Source organism: Echeneis naucrates, chromosome 5 (genome assembly GCF_900963305.1).
Source record: "Echeneis naucrates chromosome 5, fEcheNa1.1, whole genome shotgun sequence".
In the NCBI taxonomy this organism is placed as follows: domain Eukaryota; kingdom Metazoa; phylum Chordata; class Actinopteri; order Carangiformes; family Echeneidae; genus Echeneis; species Echeneis naucrates.
The window spans coordinates 4,340,782-4,362,737 of NC_042515.1; the positions used below are offsets into that span (position 1 = coordinate 4,340,782).

The 21,956-nt window shown below is 39.8% G+C and overlaps 4 pseudogenes; all 4 read left to right on the forward strand.

The window, feature by feature from the left end:
- The first annotated feature begins 1,813 nt into the window (after nt 1-1,813).
- LOC115043516 (transcription factor HES-1-like) lies at nt 1,814-2,482 on the forward strand (annotated as a pseudogene).
- Nucleotides 2,483-6,827: 4,345 nt separating this feature from the next.
- On the forward strand, nt 6,828-7,481 carry LOC115043515 (transcription factor HES-1-like; annotated as a pseudogene).
- A 3,347-nt stretch (nt 7,482-10,828) lies between these two features.
- Nucleotides 10,829-11,453, forward strand: LOC115043519 (transcription factor HES-1-like; annotated as a pseudogene).
- A 3,382-nt stretch (nt 11,454-14,835) lies between these two features.
- On the forward strand, nt 14,836-15,504 carry LOC115043517 (transcription factor HES-1-like; annotated as a pseudogene).
- The last annotated feature ends 6,452 nt before the right edge of the window (nt 15,505-21,956 follow it).

The window sequence follows — 21,956 nt, forward strand, 5'->3', positions numbered from 1 at the left end:
CAGATAGGAAATAAAAATCTCATCCACACATCCATCCATTCATCTTCTACGACTATGCCGCCAAGCTGCCAACTCGCCAATACATGCCAAATGAAATTATAATCAATATTTAGGAGCTCAAACTCAGATATCCAACCTGTTTGAATGATTCTGATCCAAATCTTATTCTCCAAGTGATTATTTACTGGATAAAATTAGTCACCCTCAGCCTGGCTTCGAAATAAAATAAAATAAATAAATAAAATCTCAATATGCTCTGGATTCATCCAAGTCATAATTTCTTTTAATGCACAGAGTGTGGGAAAGCTCTGGAGAGAGGAGCTGAGACTGATTTACATCCTTGACTCCACCAGCAGCCGACTATTCTCCAAAGGGATTTGGCACACTTCAGGAAACAGCTGCCTCGACCTCCCACCCTCATGTGTTAAGCTGATCCAGGTGCTTCTATGTAGGCATGGTCATGAATGGATGATCAAAATGTTTGTCAATGGTTCAAAATTTACTAAAAAAAATGGGAGAAAGCATTGAAGCTAAACTTCCATCATACTTTTCGGCTCTGAAACCTGCCAGAGACAACCAATGGAGCTCTTTCCCTCCAGATGGTTGGTGACGTCGGGCCCTGTTTCCACTACAACACACGTCCAGTATGAGCCACACACGCTCCATTCAAAGTCCTTTTGTGGCTCAGTGACCAAAGAGCAGGGGAGTGTGGGAAACTGAGAGCAACCTTCAACTCACACTGATGACAGGACACAAGTCAGAAGACTGTGCCACATGGCCACAGCAGCACGAGCATTGTGATTATATTCTATTGAAATTCAGCATGGGAACGAAAACGTTATTAAATACACAATTCCATTGGTCTCAAAAAGAAAGTGGTACTTTTCCCTCCTTGTAAAAGAAGTCATTAAGTTACAATAAGAGTGACACGATTTGTATAAGCTGGTTTGAATGTTACTGGAAAACACAAAAACCACAACATACAAATTACATTTTGCAACCAATGATGAAATATTTTTTTAATGTGCCACCAGTATATAAAAAAAAAAGACTAAAAATAAAATGCTCAGTCAAACGCACCGATCCCAGCATCAGGGTGCAGATCTGCTCTCTCCATTGGGTCGGATCTTTTTCCATCACAACACAGGCAGCATCTGTCACTGAAGTCCTTTTGTTGTCCATTGACCACAGCTCAGGGAGTCAGTGTGGGAAACTGAGCTCAGCTTGTTACTCACTGACTACAAGACGGCACGTGTCCAGAAACTCAGCTACATCTGGACAGCAGCAGGATTAGTTCTGACTTCACTTTAAATGCCATTAATGGACAACACAGTGTTTTTTCATGTTTTACCATTTTGCTTTTGCTAATGTTGCAATTCTGGTTGTGCTAAATGAATATTTCTGGTTCTATATGAATACATTTCTGAATTCATCAAAATGCCGATTGATGGATATACTTTTAAAAGGGCCAGACACAGACTAACTAACTAACTAACTCATAAACTAGATATATATTTCCATCAAGTATAATTTTAAAAGTTATTGCATAAATATTTTTCTCCCTCATGTGACAGAATGATCAGAGTGTGTCCATCCAAAGTCATTGATCCCAGGTCTGCTCTCTCTACAGGGTCACCACTTTCCCAGATTCACTTAGAGCTCTTTCAGTCTCTCTCCATCACCCCCCCAGTCCTCCACCTGTTCCCCAGAGATCTAACTATTGTCCCCCGGGCATATGTAACACCATTCAGCATGTTGATGCTCCAAATGTCCTATTGTCTCAGCAAGCTGTCTGATTGGCTGAGACTGTGAGAAACTCCAACCAGACCAAGACCCACACATTCATATGGAGATGTGGGACTATAAATAGGAGGGATGAAGCCAGCAGAGATCACATTCTCTCTACAGAGACCTCTACAGCACACAGATCCAGCTATGGCACCTACAACCACTGCAGCAATGAGCAACTCTCAGGAGCATCTGACTCTGACCCACAAGGTGAATTGGAGATTCAAAACCGAAACATGATTTATCAAAAGGGTTCTTCTTTGACTGCTGACTTTATACAGCAGAATAAGTTTACTCATGACTTTGTTCTCCTCTCTACAGCTCAGAAAGCCTCTGGTGGAGAAGTTACGCAGAGAGCGAATCAACAGCAGCATTGAGCAGCTCAAGTCTCTCCTGGGTCCAGAGTTCCTCAAACAGCAGCCAGACTCCAAGCTGGAGAAAGCAGACATCCTGGAGATGACAGTTTGCTTCCTGACACAGCTGCAGCAGCAGAATCTACAGCAGAGAAGACTCCTGAACCACGTCAACAAGCTGCAGTCTTCCTCTGATAAGAACCTGACTGAGGCTGACTTCTCTCTGCAGACCAGCATCACCAAAGACCAGAGTCCAGTCCACAGCGCCCCCTGGAGGCCGTGGTAGACCCCTACAGACTGGACTCACTACCAGACAAACTCAGACCATGTTGGTCAAACATCACTGGAACTGACTTCTGTGAAACTTAAGGACTTGTTCTTCTGTATTAACAGAAGGTTGAATTTTGTGTTTTCCTCTCAGTAAGAGGAGATTTCCTGATGGAAACGACAGCAATAATATCTTTCAAGTGAAGAAAGAACATTTTTCATGCATGTTGCATGAACACAATTCTGATTGTGTCAACAATCATTATTATACTTTATTCCTGAATTCTATGAAACAAAAGACTTGTTCTTCTGTATTATCAGAAGCTTTTCAAATACTTTCGAGTGTTTCAAACTTTCTTGTTTAAAGAAAAATATTTCCTGTGGAAATAGTGTTACAGAGTGACATTATCTTTCATACTGAGAAAGAAGCTTTGTAGCTTTCATTGTGATAAAAACAGTTTTGATGTCCTGTTTTATGGACATCATGATCTTTACATCACTTTAATCTATCTGATTACTAAAAACTGATCTGTTGTAAGATCACATTGTTCATTGTTTTTTCCTAAACCTTTAGTTAAAATCCTAATTTTGCTGTGATATGTTTGTGCTTTACTGAACGTAAAATATAATCCATGATTGATGTTTGTTACCTCCTGAGTAGCATTGATCATTTTGATCAAACACCTTAATTGTTCAGTTGATGGACGTTCCCTCACTTTATGTGATTATTGAAAACTGATCTGTTTTAAGATCAGCATGTTTATCTTTTTACTGTAAAAGGTTTCATGTCACATCGTCACAGTTTTCCAGTGACAATATGACTTTTACATTCTGAGAATTTGCCGAATTTTGTGATTATGAAGAATGTGACCTGTTTTTAGGTCAAGTTTTACTGTTTGGAACAAACTCTCCTGGGACAGTGACTGCAGTGTCCACCAATACTGTAAATTGTTTGTCTTTTATGAAGACAGTCGTTCCTTTACTCTGTCTGAGTACAGCGTTTCTTGTAGAAATCTACAAGTTGTTGTTGTGATGTATCATCACCTCTAGGTGGAGCCTTCGTAGTCTTTGTGGTTCATTGTGTCCTGTTTAATAAACAAACATCAAGATGAAAATGTAACCATGTCTTTCTGATCCTCTATGAAGTGAAGAAACTTTTCATTTTTACTAAATTAGTTTCAAGCAATATTTTTAATTTTCAATGACACATCAACATAGAAGTTAGCACACTTTAGACTAGTAAATTATGCAATCTATGTGGTAGGATAGTGATTTTTTTTTTTTTTATATGGATGAACAATAACTTGTCACATTTCGAGCATATTGTCAAACCAAATTAGAAATTTTGGCTGACACATGCTGCACCATTTCTCTTGGATAACTATGTGTAGTGGCGTTAAAGCATTTAAAGTTAAACATTTTCCTCTTTAAAGAGCTGCAACAGTGTATCTAATGAGAAGTACAATAGGACACACTTCTATTGTTCCCCCGGTGAAAGCAGCAAATGGATAGTGTGTGGGAAAGCAGAGGAAACTCACTCACAGAGCCCTGAGGGACAACAGAGCCAGACCTTTGACCTGAGGAGAGGGAAATTTAAAGGGGCATCAGCTCTTAACCTTCCAATTGATCCTGAAATACACAAATCATCTTCACAACTTTTTAAGACACTTTTTAGTGTGTGAATGACAATGACAATCTTATATCTGCTATGAGTGAACCTGTGTTACAAAAGGTCCCTTCTACTAAGTTCCTTAGAATTAATACCTCATGATATTTGGACTTCAGACCGATGAAACAGAATATTGCTGCACAGTTTTTATATCAAGACCAGAGGTAGAGGCAGTGCTAAATCTGTCACCTTTGTAACTTAAAGGAAAGAACTAAACATTAAATGTGAAACTATCCCAGAAGAACTGAAGGTAAAGCTAATGTGTATGTAGGAAAGCCCATCTGACGACAATGTTTACTGTGTTGTTTGATCAAAACTACTGATGCTTTCGTGTGTGTGCATCTCTGCATCTCCTTAATGTTGCAGCAAATTCTAGTTATTGATTGTAGCCAACTGCTCAAAACTAAGTTTTACAATTACATGTAACACAATCAAGCACTAACATCCTCTAACTTCCAACTTCCTAGCACATCATTGTCTCCACCACAACTACAACGTTTAAACAGCACCGCACAACAGTAAAGTTGTTTGTCAGACTCAAATTGTCAGACGACAGTTTTAAAATCAAAATTTCTTGATGTGAAAAGGCAGCCTTGATACTCTTAATCTAGTTTCCAATTTTGGGAAACCATCATGAGATTTACAAAGTCAAAAAGTGTCAATTATAATTACTTTTAGGCGTAGATGAAAACCAAACTAATGTGGCCTGTCTCTTGTGTTCAGTTTATCTGGGACTAAATTACCTCCATCCAAATTTGATGAGTAGAGGTGTTTTTCAATATAGATCTTGCCAAATTTGGTTTAGGTGCAGAAAAAGTTTCACTAATTTCAAAGTTGGTTTTTTTTTTTTTTTTTTTGACCCAATCAAGTTAGTTAGCCCAAAAATAGTAAAGCTTTAAAAAGCCTAAGAGTGATTGTTGTTCAAGCTCTTACATGTGGGGATTTATTTTGTTTTCTTAAGCAATACAACCAATATGTCCTGGTTTCATCTGTAAAATTCAGTTTTCCCTAAATATGGACATGAGTTTCAAAAAATGGAGTATGAGAGATTAACGTTTGGGGATATCAGGTTAAAACGATTTATTTCGTCTTTAGCGCGTATTTTACAGATTATACCTTAAATTAAATCGACTTACTGTGCTTTGCTGATCTAAAAAAAATTATTAAACAAAAAAAAAATCGCTCTTCTGTTGGTAGAAGAAAAACCAGAACCAGGACCGAAGTGTCGGGAAGTTTGGAGGAATCCTGCACCTGGACAGCGAAAGCCGTTGACGCTCGCTGATGACGTCACTGGGATGCTCGCACGTCATCCCAATGACGTTTCTTCGCGTTCCGATCTCCGTCTTCCGGACTTCCGAAGTTTGGAGTCACAAAAAGTTTGTGTTTTTTTTTTTTTTTTTTAGTTTATGTTCATTTGATATTGTCTTTTCAAGCGTTGAGAGTTTCAATCAGTTTTAATGTCAATTTCTTCAAAAAAAAAAAAACAACTAAATAAATAAATAAGTCCACTTCCTGTTACATTAATTGGGGTCTGAGTTGGCAAAAATCAAAAGTTGCATCCTAATTTTCTAACCCCCAAACCCAGTTAGCAAATGATTAACTAATCAGTTCTCTAAATTCAATATATTTTTTTCTTACAAATTATTTTAGTAGTACATTTTCAATTTCACAGTTAAGTAGATGCACGTCTCTTTTCCGCACATGCACCAAGTGTGGGAAAGCTCTGGAGAACAATTATGGCTGACACCGGCCCCACCCGCACTTAAATTATTCTCCAAAGGGACTTGGCACACTTCGTGAAATAATTAAATTAGAACCTCCCACCCACATGTAAGTAGCTGATTCATAGGGCAAGATAATGGTCAGAAAAGAGATGAGACCCTGACTGCACTGTAAATTTCAAACAAGAAGCTAAAAATTAGGTAAAGTATTGTTTTTGCTATTTCGAGAGATTTTGCATCGTAAATTCAAATTTTAAAAGCTGTCAGTGTCAACCAATGGGATCTTTTCCCTCCAGATGGTTGGCGATGTCAGGCTCTCGGGTTTCGATCACAACACAGGCAGCATCTGTCACTGAAGTCCTTTTGTTGTCCATTGACCACAGCTCAGGGAGTCAGTGTGGGAAACTGAGCTCAGCTTGTTACTCACTGACTACAAGACGGCACGTGTCCAGAAACTCAGCTACATCTGGACAGCAGCAGGATTAGTTCTGACTTCACTTTAAATGCCATTAATGGACAACACAGTGTTTTTTCATGTTTTACCATTTTGCTTTTGCTAATGTTGCAATTCTGGTTGTGCTAAATGAATATTTCTGGTTCTATATGAATACATTTCTGAATTCATCAAAATGCCGAATTGATGGATATACTTTTAAAAGGGCCAGACACAGACTAACTAACTAACTAACTCATCAGCTAGATATATATTTCCATCAAGTATAATTCAAAAGTTATTGCATAAATATTTTTCTCCCTCACATGTGACAGAATGATTAGTGTGTCCATCCAAAGTCATTGATCCCAGGTCTGCTCTCTCTACAGGGTCACCACTTTCCCAGATTCACTTAGAGCTCTTTCAGTCTCTCTCCATCACCCCCCCAGTCCTCCACCTGTTCCCCTGAGATCTAACTATTGTCCCCCGGGCATATGTAACACCATTCAGCATGTTGATGCTCCAAATGTCCTATTGTCTCAGCAAGCTGTCTGATTGGCTGAGACTGTGAGAAACTCCAACCAGACCAAGACCCACACATTCATATGGAGATGTGGGACTATAAATAGGAGGGATGAAGCCAGCAGAGATCACATTCTCTCTACAGAGACCTCTACAGCACACAGATCCAGCTATGGCACCTACAACCACTGCAGCAATGAGCAACTCTCAGGAGCATCTGACTCTGACCCACAAGGTGAATTGGAGATTCAAAACCGAAACACGATTTATCAAAAGGGTTCTTCTTTTACTGCTGACTTTATACAGCAGAATAAGTTTACTCATGACTTTGTTCTCCTCTCTACAGCTCAGAAAGCCTCTGGTGGAGAAGTTACGCAGAGAGCGAATCAACAGCAGCATTGAGCAGCTCAAGTCTCTCCTGGGTCCAGAGTTCCTCAAACAGCAGCCAGACTCCAAGCTGGAGAAAGCAGACATCCTGGAGATGACAGTTTGCTTCCTGACACAGCTGCAGCAGCAGAATCTACAGCAGAGAAGACTCCTGAACCACGTCAACAAGCTGCAGTCTTCCTCTGATAAGAACCTGACTGAGGCTGACTTCTCTCTGCAGACCAGCATCACCAAAGACCAGAGTCCAGTCCACAGCGCCCCCTGGAGGCCGTGGTAGACCCCTACAGACTGGACTCACTACCAGACAAACTCAGACCATGTTGGTCAAACATCACTGGAACTGACTTCTGTGAAACTTCAGGACTTGTTCTTCTGTATTAACAGAAGGTTGAATTTAGTGTGTTCCTCTCAGTAAGAGGAGATTTCCTGATGGAAACGACAGCAATAATATCTTTCAAGTGAAGAAAGAACTTTTTTCATGCATGTTGCATGAACACAATTCTGATTGTGTCAACAATCATTATTATACTTTATTCCTGAATTCTATGAAACAAAGGACTTGTTCTTCTGTATTATCAGAAGCTTTTCAAATACTTTCGAGTGTTTCAAACTTTCTTGTTTAAAGAAAAATATTTCCTGTGGAAATAGTGTTACAGAGTGACATTATCTTTCATACTGAGAAAGAAGCTTTGTAGCTTTCATTGTGATAAAAACAGTTTTATGGATTTTCATGATTTTCATCATGATCTTTACATCACTTTAATCTATCTGATTACTAAAAACTGATCTGTTGTAAGATCAGATTGTTCATTGTTTTCTCCTAAATCTTTAGTTAAAATCCTAATTTTGCTGTGATATGTTTGTGCTTTACTGAACGTAAAATATAATCCATGATTGATGTTTGTTACCTCCTGAGTAGCATTGATCATTTTGATCAAACACCTTAATTGTTCAGTTGATGGACGTTCCCTCACTTTATGTGATTATTGAAAACTGATCTGTTTTAAGATCAGCATGTTTATCTTTTTACTGTAAAAGGTTTCATGTCACATCGTCACAGTTTTCCAGTGACAATATGACTTTTACATTCTGAGAATTTGCCAAATTTTGTGATTATGAAGAATGTGACCTGTTTTTAGGTCAAGTTTTACTGTTTGGAACAAACTCTCCTGGGACAGTGACTGCAGTGTCCACCAATACTGTAAATTGTTTGTCTTTTATGAAGACAGTCGTTCCTTTACTCTGTCTGAGTACAGCGTTTCTTGTAGAACTCTACAAGTTGTTGTTGTGATGTATCATCACCTCTAGGTGGAGCCTTCATCGTCTTTGTGGCTCAATGTGTCCTGTTTAATAAACAAACATCAAGATGAAAATGTTTTTTCCACGTTATTTCTGTTGTATTGATCTTGTATATCATAAGGAATCACAGACTTTCCGTGTCTGTGTTAATGAATTCCTCTCTCTAAAATGACCCTCTGTTGATCGTGAAGGTGAATGTACCAATGCGAGTGCCCGTAAATTACCAACCTCCTGGTTTACTGAAAAGTTTAGCACATTGAGATGTTTGATGACAGCCAGCCACTCTGTTTCTATCTAACAACAAAAGACATTAACACATGAGAGACCACACATCTTTAAAAACCTTTTTCGGCAACATCCATTTGCGGTTAATTGTCAAGTATTTTAATAGAAAATGTCATAATTGAACACTTTTGCTCTTTCAAGAAGTCAGATGTTATATTTAATGTGACGTATAATTGAACACACTTCTGTTGCTTCTCCAGTGAAAGGACAGAGTGTGGGAAACCAGGAGAGACTCACTCACAGAGCCCTGAGGGACAATAGATCCCGACCTTTGACCTGAGGAGGCACAGATTAAAGGAGCTCTGGCTTTAAATGTGCCTTCTTTCAAAACACTGTCTGAGAAAACGGAAAGAGGATAGTTACACATTAACTTGGTTTGGTTTACTTGTCCAAAAATCATCATAATAGTGATGGAAGAGCCTACGTGGGGGGGGGGGGGGGGGGGGGAGAGAATCAGTCTGTTAATAGAGGAGCTGAACTGATAGGCGGCACTTGACCAGTTTTAGCTGACAGCCCTTAACCAAAGCAGCCATGACTTAACTGCTGCGTACGTCTGTCAACCTTTAAACTGGACTGAATGTTTTCACATGCTGTCATTCTCTCTTCTGAAATATTCCCTCAGGTGGAGGTCTGCCACCACACTATTCACCATTCATATAAACATGAACTCACAAAAAAGTTTTTTTAAATCCATTCAAATTTTAGGTCTTCAAGCTAACTAGTCAATTTTGTGTGATAGGTTGTGTTTAGTGTCCACTTCTTGTAACCTCTAACACAATCTCAGATGGTAAAGTCACATAATCCAACTCAACACAAAAAAGGTTTTAATATTTTACAATGTCATTGTTATGTTGTTTGACAATATTAAAGCAATAAGTCTGGATTATGATTTAACCCGCTTATTTTTTTTTTTTTTACTGTTGATGGGTCACTGGTGTCCAAACATTGTTTATGCATAGAATCCTTAAACCGTCCATTTATACAGACACACGCATGCCTTTTATACATATGGATGGAGTGTGGGAAAGATCTGGAGGGCAGAGCTGATTGTGAAGAGGGTCCACTCCACCAGCAGCAAAGTGTTTCCCCACAGGGATTTGGCACACTTCATGAAACAATTAGGCTAAGCTGCCCATCAGGAAACCTCCTGTCCACACGTGCAGAACTGAAGGTTTGATCAAGTTGATGCTCAGTAATGAGACAAAATTATGACTGAAAATGTGAAATAACAAACACTTCCAATCTTCCTTATTTCCCCACACGAAACAACATAAAGTGAAGTTTTCAGTACTTTAAGAGATTTTGCACCGTAAATTCAAATTTTAAAAGCTGTCAGTGTCGGCCAATGGGATCTTTTCCCTCCAGATGGTTGGCGATGTCAGGCTCTCGGGTTTCCATCACAATACAGGCAGCATCTGTCACTGAAGTCCTTTTGTTGTCCATTGACCACAGCTCAGGGAGTCAGTGTGGGAAACTGAGCTCAGCTTGTTACTCACTGACTACAAGACGGCACGTGTCCAGAAACTCACTTACATCTGGACAGCAGCAGGATTAGTTCTGACTTCACTTCAAATGTCGAATTGATGGATGGTCACTCCAATTTTTTTTAGTTTTTATGGTATTGTTTTTTAGCCAAATAGTGCAGTTTTGACTGTCTACATTGAAAATGTAATATACTGATGTCCTTAATCAGTAAATATCTAAATTAAACCAAATTATGAATTGATGGATTTCACCTGCTACACTTTCTGTTGTGACTCAAAAGACAGGCAAGACAAAAAGAAATCAAACTAAGAGGTTAAATATCTATTTTCATCCAGTGTATAGATTATTATGGAAATTTGTTTCTCTCTCACATGTGACAGAATGATCAGAGTGTGTCCAGCCAAAGTCATTGATCCCAGGTCTGCTCTCTCTACAGGGTCACCACTTTCCCAGATTCACTTAGAGCTCTTTCAGTCTCTCTCCATCACCCCCCCAGTCCTCCACCTGTTCCCCTGAGATCTAACTATTGTCCCCTGGGCATATGTAACACCATTCAGCATGTTGATGCTCCAAATGTCCTATTGTCTCAGCAAGCTGTCTGATTGGCTGAGACTGTGAGAAACTCCAACCAGACCAAGACCCACACATTCATATGGAGATGTGGGACTATAAATAGGAGGGATGAAGCCAGCAGAGATCACATTCTCTCTACAGAGACCTCTACAGCACACAGATCCAGCTATGGCACCTACAACCACTGCAGCAATGAGCAACTCTCAGGAGCATCTGACTCTGACCCACAAGGTGAATTGGAGATTCAAAACCGAAACATGATTTATCAAAAGGGTTCTTCTTTTACTGCTGACTTTATACAGCAGAATAAGTTTACTCATGACTTTGTTCGCCTCTCTACAGCTCAGAAAGCCTCTGGTGGAGAAGTTACGCAGAGAGCGAATCAACAGCAGCATTGAGCAGCTCAAGTCTCTCCTGGGTCCAGAGTTCCTCAAACAGCAGCCAGACTCCAAGCTGGAGAAAGCAGACATCCTGGAGATGACAGTTTGCTTCCTGACACAGCTGCAGCAGCAGAATCTACAGCAGAGAAGACTCCTGAACCACGTCAACAAGCTGCAGTCTTCCTCTGATAAGAACCTGACTGAGGCTGACTTCTCTCTGCAGACCAGCATCACCAAAGACCAGAGTCCAGTCCACAGCGCCCCCTGGAGGCCGTGGTAGACCCCTACAGACTGGACTCACTACCAGACAAACTCAGACCATGATGGTCAAACATCACTGGAACTGACTTCTGTGAAACTTCAGGACTTGTTCTTCTGTATTAACAGAAGGTTGAATTTAGTGTGTTCCTCTCAGTAAGAGGAGATTTCCTGATGGAAACGACAGCAATAATATCTTTCAAGTGAAGAAAGAACTTTTTTCATGCATGTTGCATGAACACAATTCTGATTGTGTCAGCAATCATTATTATACTTTATTCCTGAATTCTATGAAACAAAGGACTTGTTCTTCTGTATTATCAGAAGCTTTTCAAATACTTTCGAGTGTTTCAAACTTTCTTGTTTAAAGAAAAATATTTCCTGTGGAAATAGTGTTACAGAGTGACATTATCTTTCATACTGAGAAAGAAGCTTTGTAGCTTTCATTGTGATAAAAACAGTTTTATGGATTTTCATGATTTTCATCATGATCTTTACATCACTTTAATCTATCTGATTACTAAAAACTGATCTGTTGTAAGATCAGATTGTTCATTGTTTTCTCCTAAACCTTTAGTTAAAATCCTAATTTTGCTGTGATATGTTTGTGCTTTACTGAACGTAAAATATAATCCATGATTGATGTTTGTTACCTCCTGAGTAGCATTGATCATTTTGATCAAACACCTTAATTGTTCAGTTGATGGACGTTCCCTCACTTTATGTGATTATTGAAAACTGATCTGTTTTAAGATCAGCATGTTTATCTTTTTACTGTAAAAGGTTTCATGTCACATCGTCACAGTTTTCCAGTGACAATATGACTTTTACATTCTGAGAATTTGCCAAATTTTGTGATTATGAAGAATGTGACCTGTTTTTAGGTCAAGTTTTACTGTTTGGAACAAACTCTCCTGGGACAGTGACTGCAGTGTCCACCAATACTGTAAATTGTTTGTCTTTTATGAAGACAGTCGTTCCTTTACTCTGTCTGAGTACAGCGTTTCTTGTAGAACTCTACAAGTTGTTGTTGTGATGTATCATCACCTCTAGGTGGAGCCTTCATCGTCTTTGTGGCTCAATGTGTCCTGTTTAATAAACAAACATCAAGATGAAAATGTTTTTTCCACGTTATTTCTGTTGTATTGATCTTGTATATCATAAGGAATCACAGACTTTCCGTGTCTGTGTTAATGAATTCCTCTCTCTAAAATGACCCTCTGTTGATCGTGAAGGTGAATGTACCAATGCGAGTGCCCGTAAATTACCAACCTCCTGGTTTACTGAAAAGTTTAGCACATTGAGATGTTTGATGACAGCCAGCCACTCTGTTTCTATCTAACAACAAAAGACATTAACACATGAGAGACCACACATCTTTAAAAACCTTTTTCGGCAACATCCATTTGCGGTTAATTGTCAAGTATTTTAATAGAAAATGTCATAATTGAACACTTTTGCTCTTTCAAGAAGTCAGATGTTATATTTAATGTGACGTATAATTGAACACACTTCTGTTGCTTCTCCATTGAAAGGACAGAGTGTGGGAAACCAGGAGAGACTCACTCACAGAGCCCTGAGGGACAATAGATCCCGACCTTTGACCTGAAGAGGCACAGATTAAAGGAGCTCTGGCTTTAAATGTGCCTTCTTTCAAAACACTGTCTGAGAAAACGGAAAGAGGATAGTTACACATTAACTTGGTTTGGTTTACTTGTCCAAAAATCATCATAATAGTGGTGGAAGAGCCCATGTGGGGGGGGGGAGAATCAGTCTGTTAATCGAGGAGCTGAACTGATAGGCGGCACTTGACCAGTTTTAGCTGACAGCCCTTAACCAAAGCAGCCATGACTTAACTGCTGCGTACGTCTGTCAACCTTTAAACTGGACTGAATGTTTTCACATGCTGTCATTCTCTCTTCTGAAATATTCCCTCAGGTGGAGGTCTGCCACCACACTATTCACCATTCATATAAACATGAACTCACAAAAAAGTTTTTTTAAATCCATTCAAATTTTAGGTCTTCAAGCTAACTAGTCAATTTTCTGTGATAGGTTGTGTTTAGTGTCCACTTCTTGTAACCTCTAACACAATCTGAGATGGTAAAGTCACATAATCCAACTCAACACAAAAAAAGGTTTTAATATTTTACAATGTCATTGTTATGTTGTTTGACAATATTAAAGCAATAAGTCTGGATTATGATTTAACCCACTTATTTTTTTTTTACTGTTGATGGGTCACTGGTGTCCAAACATTGTTTATGCATAGAATCCTTAAACCGTCCATTTATACAGACACACGCATGCCTTTTATACATATGGATGGAGTGTGGGAAAGATCTGGAGGGCAGAGCTGATTGTGAAGAGGGTCCACTCCACCAGCAGCAAAGTGTTTCCCCACAGGGATTTGGCACACTTCATGAAACAATTAGGCTAAGCTGCCCATCAGGAAACCTCCTGTCCACACGTGCAGAACTGAAGGTTTGATCAAGTTGATGCTCAGTAATGAGACAAAATTATGACTGAAAATGTGAAATAACAAACACTTCCAATCTTCCTTATTTCCCCACACGAAACAACATAAAGTGAAGTTTTCAGTACTTTAAGAGATTTTGCACCGTAAATTCAAATTTTAAAAGCTGTCAGTGTCGGCCAATGGGATCTTTTCCCTCCAGATGGTTGGCGATGTCAGGCTCTCGGGTTTCCATCACAATACAGGCAGCATCTGTCACTGAAGTCCTTTTGTTGTCCATTGACCACAGCTCAGGGAGTCAGTGTGGGAAACTGAGCTCAGCTTGTTACTCACTGACTACAAGACGGCACGTGTCCAGAAACTCACTTACATCTGGACAGCAGCAGGATTAGTTCTGACTTCACTTCAAATGTCGAATTGATGGATGGTCACTCCAATTTTTTTAGTTTTTATGGTATTGTTTTTTAGCCAAATAGTGCAGTTTTGACTGTCTACATTGAAAATGTAATATACTGATGTCCTTAATCAGTAAATATCTAAATTAAACCAAATTATGAATTGATGGATTTCACCTGCTACCTACACACTCTGTTGTGACTCAAAAGACAGGCAAGACAAAAAGAAATCAAACTAAGAGGTTAAATATCTATTTTCATCCAGTGTATAGATTATTATGGAAATTTGTTTCTCTCTCACATGTGACAGAATGATCAGAGTGTGTCCAAGTCATTGATCCCAGGTCTGCTCTCTCTACAGGGTCACCACTTTCTCAGATTCACTTAGAGCTCTTTCAGTCTCTCTCCATCACCCCCCCAGTCCTCCACCTGTTCCCCTGAGATCTAACTATTGTCCCCTGGGCATATGTAACACCATTCAGCATGTTGATGCTCCAAATGTCCTATTGTCTCAACAAGCTCTCTGATTGGCTGAGACTGTGAGAAACTCCAACCAGGCCAAGACCCACACATTCATATGGAGATGTGGGACTATAAATAGGAGGGATGAAGCCAGCAGAGATCACATTCTCTCTACAGAGACCTCTACAGCACACAGATCCAGCTATGGCACCTACAACCACTGCAGCAATGAGCAACTCTCAGGAGCATCTGACTCTGACCCACAAGGTGAATTGGAGATTCAAAACCGAAACATGATTTATCAAAAGGGTTCTTCTTTTACTGCTGACTTTATACAGCAGAATAAGTTTACTCATGACTTTGTTCTCCTCTCTACAGCTCAGAAAGCCTCTGGTGGAGAAGTTACGCAGAGAGCGAATCAACAGCAGCATTGAGCAGCTCAAGTCTCTCCTGGGTCCAGAGTTCCTCAAACAGCAGCCAGACTCCAAGCTGGAGAAAGCAGACATCCTGGAGATGACAGTTTGCTTCCTGACACAGCTGCAGCAGCAGAATCTACAGCAGAGAAGACTCCTGAACCACGTCAACAAGCTGCAGTCTTCCTCTGATAAGAACCTGACTGAGGCTGACTTCTCTCTGCAGACCAGCATCACCAAAGACCAGAGTCCAGTCCACAGCGCCCCCTGGAGGCCGTGGTAGACCCCTACAGACTGGACTCACTACCAGACAAACTCAGACCATGTTGGTCAAACATCACTGGAACTGACTTCTGTGAAACTTAATGACTTGTTCTTCTGTATTAACAGAAGGTTGAATTTAGTGTGTTCCTCTCAGTAAGAGGAGATTTCCTGATGGAAACGACAGCAATAATATCTTTCAAGTTAAGAAAGAGAAAATTTTTCATGCATGTTGCATGAACACACAAATGTGTGGAGAAAACAACTGTTGTAGCAGTTTAACCTTTAAACTGATCATTTTGTGATCATCATCATTGATCACTGATTGTGATCATCATTGATCATTTTGATCAACTTTGCTCTTTTTGGCCATATTGTGTCATAAATGACAATTATTATTATTATTATAATTGCCATTTATATATAATTATTATTATATTTCTGTGGCATGTTTTCTTTGATGAACATAAATCCTCTGCATTATGATCACAACATTTAATCTGTTTTAAGGTTATTTGTGACATTTTGCCTGTTATTTCATGAGGAAATAGCTGATATTGTTATGATGTTAACAAGAAGTTTGTACTCTCTGCTTTTTGTCTTTTATCGACACTTTTGCTCTTCTACTCTCAATGTGAGTATATTGTTCCCATGTAAATTTTTTGTGATGCATCATCACCTATTGTCAGCATTTCATACTTGATATTGCTTTATTTGATGTTTACAATAAACAAACATTACTATTTGCAAAATCTATGTCCTCATCCTTTTTTGAAATTTATGTTATCATCTCTCAGTTCTGCTGATTGTTGGACAGTTGCAATGAAAAGAAACCTCCATTCCTCCCCATGCCTCACTCTCTCTTTCACCAATGACATTACAGTACACAGACTATCACAGGCTATTACAAAACTTTACACTGAGTTCACCTCAGTGGCACCCTCACACACAAAATATTCTCAAAAATGTGAAAGAATAAGCTCAAACAGCTCATTCTGAGAACTGGATTGAATCACTTACCACTAATGTTGGAGTTCCTGCATCCGTCATGGTGGGATGAATCTGTATTTGAGCACATGGTTACTGTCAACCCTTACAGGGAAGGCTTGTATCTGTAATTTTCAACAATAGAAATAAAATTTCACTTATATTAACCTGGTTATATTTAAATGAAAGTTCTCGATGGTCTGATGTTCTCAAAAAGTCAGTGTACTCCTTCTCATGAATGACTGACATAAGAAAATATGAGGATTTTTCAATAAAATTTAGATCTATTAATTGCCACATGTTGTATGAAGCAGAAGCCTGACAATGTCTTTATAACTCCAGATCATTGATGAAAAAGTTCTAATTTGTAAACTGTGATGGAAGAAATTTTAAGATGCAGCAATACTGTGATATTTCAAAAACAAAAAAAACAGGTACTATAGCAGCCAACTGTATTATCAGTATTAATGGAGAAAATGGCCCATGTGAGAGTAACATTAGTTGTATTAAGTGGATTAAAAACACAGGTGCATTCATGTGTCACTGTAATGTCACTTGTAGAAGTATAACAGTAAAAGTATAAATGAGAGACAGAGTAGAAATACAGTTCTTCAGGTATCTCAATATTGTTCTTAATTAATTGCAGCTTGTCAGTTATCGTACTTTGTAACTTTCCAACACCGCTTGTTAAAATTATTCTTTTATGGCTGAATTCATAGAAATTTTCTCTTTGTTTGTGCCCTTTTATACACATAAACGTATGTGCTATGACACCATGGTAAGACTCTCGTTTCTTATTGATAAATGTCATAATCATCTGCGAGCACACAACAAAACAACCACAAACTGATGTGAAACCAGATTCAGGTGGGATTACCTCCCAGTTTATCTCTTCTCCATCTGTGTGTGTGTCTGTCTCTCTGCTGTTTGCGTAAGGGCCTCAGGTTTCCCACCGCCCCTCCTCCCGGCCCTCACGGCTCCCCGCCACAAAGCTGAACGTGCCCCGGTCACACGCCCTCCTCTCTCTCTGGTGCTGGGAGCCACTGCGACACACGGCTTCCCACACTTCTGTATGCGGCCGGCTCAGCCATGCACACAAAAGAAGTGTGTCTGCTCTCACAAAGCCTCAGGATTGTTCTCAGGCAGGGAAAAGACAGAAGGCCACTTCACAGATCAGCCATCTGGTTCAGCTGTAACTCACCACACAGGCAGTCAGAAAATACACCTTTAACATTTATCAATAATAATGTATCACTAAATTTATTGAATAATATTTCTGTCATATGTTTTACATAGCAGTTTTATGTACATTTGTAACGTGAGTGTAAGATTCAAAGTAAAATTGCCATCCATTTTGGTTTGTCTCTGAATCACCATTCATATTTGGTGTTTTAATCCTTTTTTTGTTTGCACTTTTCACTTTCACTTCACTTGTTTTGTTGCCATGCCAGTGTCATTGATGTCAAATCATCAACAGCTCTCTATTTTTTTTCCCGTGTCCACTTCAGGAAGAGCACTTTCCCACTGACCTCTCTGACGTGTGGCATTCATATGAAGCATCCCACCTGTCCTGTGTGACAGCCATTATGTTCACTCTTTTGTCCGATGCTCTGAGGCTCCTGATTGGCTGAGTGGCGGAGAGGGAGCGCAGTCTGGGCAGGATAAATTCAGAGCAGAGACGCACATTTCCACAGAGACGTTCTCCGAACCTTCGCAAGTGACTCCTGAAATCTTGAACTACCAGAAACAAGCACTGAAATGGCTCTGTATGCAGACCTCGCTCTTCAGGACAGCGTGAAGGAGCAGCTCTTTAGGTAAGACAAATCTGCACTTCTCTTTTGCTAAACCATCGTTTTTCTGTGAAAACCTTTATAGATTAAAGTTGCATGAGCATATATTAGTAAAATATTTGACTTATTTCTCTTGTTCTTTTAGGTATAAACTCCACATGTTGGAGAGGAAGTGCTGCACTGGAGTGGAGAAGCTGAAGGCTCTGATTGGAGAGCACCTTCACAATGGGATCCCTGTCTCAGACATGCTGGAGAAAACCAAGTCCTTCCTCACCTTGAGAAGAACCCTGCTGTCCCACAGCGGCTACTCCAAGTATTCACGGGACATTTTACGTCTGTTCCCTGATGCAGAGGAGGACGTGGCTCCACTCTGCTGTTGATGAGGACCAGAAATGGACGACAGGGATACACCAGAGAAAAGTATCGTGGAAATACAAAGACTTGGTGTGGGTTGTTTGCCTCATCGAAGAGTTTTACAGATGAAATTGAGGATTCAGTGTGACTGCCCACAGCTGGAGCTGAGGGTGAAGAGGTTACTGACTAAAACTGGAGGCTGTTATGACATGTTGCGCTGCTATTTGTGAGATTTATGATTCTGGTGGGGTTTTCTTTATTGACAAAACCCACTAAAAATAAATCCAATCTATGCAGGAAATGTTTAAATGTTTAGGGCCAAATTTATTTTAATGAATTTTCACTGTTTAAATTCAGTGAAATCTGCTTGACATTATAAGCCAAACAAAACAATGTTAACCTACTAGTTTCTCTGTATTAAAGAAAAGTATGGCTAATATTGGGTGATTATAGTTTGGATTCTTCCTTGTTTTCAAGGTTTTTATGTATCATATACTTAAACATCAGCCTTTCTTCTGAAAAGGAATGTGTTATTATTTTGTGTATGCCATGTATGCATATTTTATTGTTTTATTCATCTGTTTTATTTCTGTTCATCCAAAGTGGATTCAGATTTGTTTTGGTGTTTTTGCAGATTTCAAGAAAATAAAAATATAAAAGACGCAAATCTCATTTCAGTTGATCTGCTCATTTTTGTGAAATATTAATGAAACAGAAAATTGGATTCAGACCCCGATCAGAGGTCAGTTCTCTGCCAATATTTAGATTTGGGTGGACCTTTCATCACAATCCAGGTTCTTAAGAGGACGTACACAACACACACCGGTCCTTGTGTGTGTTGTGTCTGAAGCGTACTCAAAATAAACCCCCCAGGACCCTCCGTGTCTTTCTCTCTGTCTCTTCCTTTCTGATGGAGCTACCAAACTCTGTTTCTGACAAAGATAACGTTTTCTGTCAGGCTTTAATACAAGCTAGGCTAATGGACGTTAGCATTAGAGCTGGGGGGTATTCCAGGTAGGAGGTTCAACAAACTCTGAGTTGACCATGACGCATGATTGATTCACCGTAGATTATTATTTTGGAGGGATACTTTTATTACCTGTAACACACGTGCGTCCTCCAGGTAAGAATATAGCCACGATGTATAATCCTACCTGGATTATTTCTCCATAACCGATATCTACATCATACATCGTGGCCGTGTTATTACCTGGAACACACATTAGTTTGGATTAGAGTTTGGATGTCTTCTGTGGACATCACTACAACACGGTCCAACTCCTCATCAGTCACAGCTGAATACAGCTCTGTCTTCCTGCACAAAAAAAAAAAAAAAAAAACATGAACAAAGAGTAATGTCCCGGTGTGTTAACCGATCTGGTTCCTCCAGGTTCCTGTTCCCCTTTACGCTGATTTACTGCTGAGTCGTGCGTAGTTGCTAAGTTACCGTGCGTACTTGAAGAAACGAGAAGTAGAAACGCAAATAGAAACACAGCTGGGTGTACGGAAAGCGAAATGGAACAAGCCAGCGTGTAGGTGACTGGTATGTTATTTATTATCTAAAAAATAAATTGAGAATGCATTTGTTCGGCCAATCTCTGAGTAAATGGATACAAGCTAGCCTAGCTGTTAAGTAAACCTCAGTGCCGGATCACTTACACTAGTTAGTCGATTCGAAATGGACTGCTAGCTAACTGGTTAGCATGCTTGACTGACGAATTGATGACATTATTTTGATGTATTACGTTACTATAGTTTACCATTCATTTGGAAAAGGGGACATATTTCTGCTCCTCGGAAATACCCACCGGATAGTGTCCATATTTTTTCTAATTCACAAACTCGCTGAAGACGAGTTTGTCCAAATGAACATACACTCACATGACAAACGCTCATCCTGGCCACCCGAATGTATCAACTTAAACTGTAGCATATTTATTTATTTACTCATAGAAATTATAAACAAATCAACAGGCCTGGACTCGGAGCTAAGAAATCGCAAATGTGCAATAATCTCTTTTCCATTAAAAACAATGACTGGCAATACCGCATGAAATGAGTCCATTCATCTTCTACCGCATTTCCGTTTCCGGGTCACGTGGGGTGCTGGAGCCAATCCCAGCTCACTCTGGTTGAGCATGTCGGCACGGTCAGAGAAATAGCGCAAATGTATGCGGCAGCTCGAGCAGCTCGGTGGCGCAGTGGTAACGTTGGCGTCCCGCACATAGGAGTAACGGGTTCGATTCCCGGCTAGGTTAGGCTATGTGAGTGTAATAATGAATAATGATGTATGTAATGAATGTATGATGTAATGTAACCCCGGGGTTAAGTGATATGATGTACTGTAAGTATCTATATGTGATGTAAATGTAATGTTAACACTGTGTATGATCTAATGTATGTAATGTACTGTACAGGACGCGGTTCGATTCCCGGTGTGGGCACCTGAACATGTCTACGGAGTTAATTGGTTATGAGTGATGGACTGGGCTAAGGCAGATACCCACCCAGGACCTAGGCCGAACCAGACCAGACCGGTGACGGCACCCCTCCAGGAACGGACCAAGACTAGACCGGAGACAGGACGCTTCCAGAGACTAGACCAGTAAATTATGGAGGAAAAGGGAACATGTGAAAATATACGACTGTTTTAATGATAGATTATGTAATATTTGAGTTACATAAGCTTCTTACTCGTTTTCTTCCTAATTGTAACCCTCCTGTAACTATTTCATGGACCTGTTGTGGTGCTTCATGAATTTCATCTGTCAAACTCACTCTTCGAACTTTGACCCCCCCCCCAAACAAATGGTTTGGCCACCGATCCTTCGCTAAGCCCCGCCCCCCTTGGTTACTGTTGCTATGCTAGCCTGTTCTCTGTTGTCTGAAGTTCGGTAGGAAAATGTCCGGTCAGCATCAGTCCGGTGATCAGAAAGGAAAAGAAAGAAGAATGCGAAAATAAAGGGTTGAGAATTTTTCAATTCAAATACTTGACGGTGAATTTGGGACGAGAAACTTAAAGCAAGGTAAGAAACAGGGCTGTTAGCTTGTAACGTAAGATAACTGGCCAGCTTCAATGCTAGTGCTAACGTCCATTAGCCTAGCTTGTATTAAAGCCCGACACAAAACGTTATCTTTGAGTTTGGGAGTTCCATCAGAAAGGAAGACAAAGAGGAGAGTACTGCTGTTGTTGTCAGTGATTTCCACAGAAGACATCCAAATTCTGGCTACAAGCTAATGTGTGTTCCACATTTCCATATTCTTAACTGGAACACGTACAAACGTGCCACGGTGTATAATCCTCATCCTACCTGGATTATTTCTCCATAACGATCAGATCATTCTATATCATACATCGTGGCCGTATTATTACCTGGTGTACACAACACACACCGGTC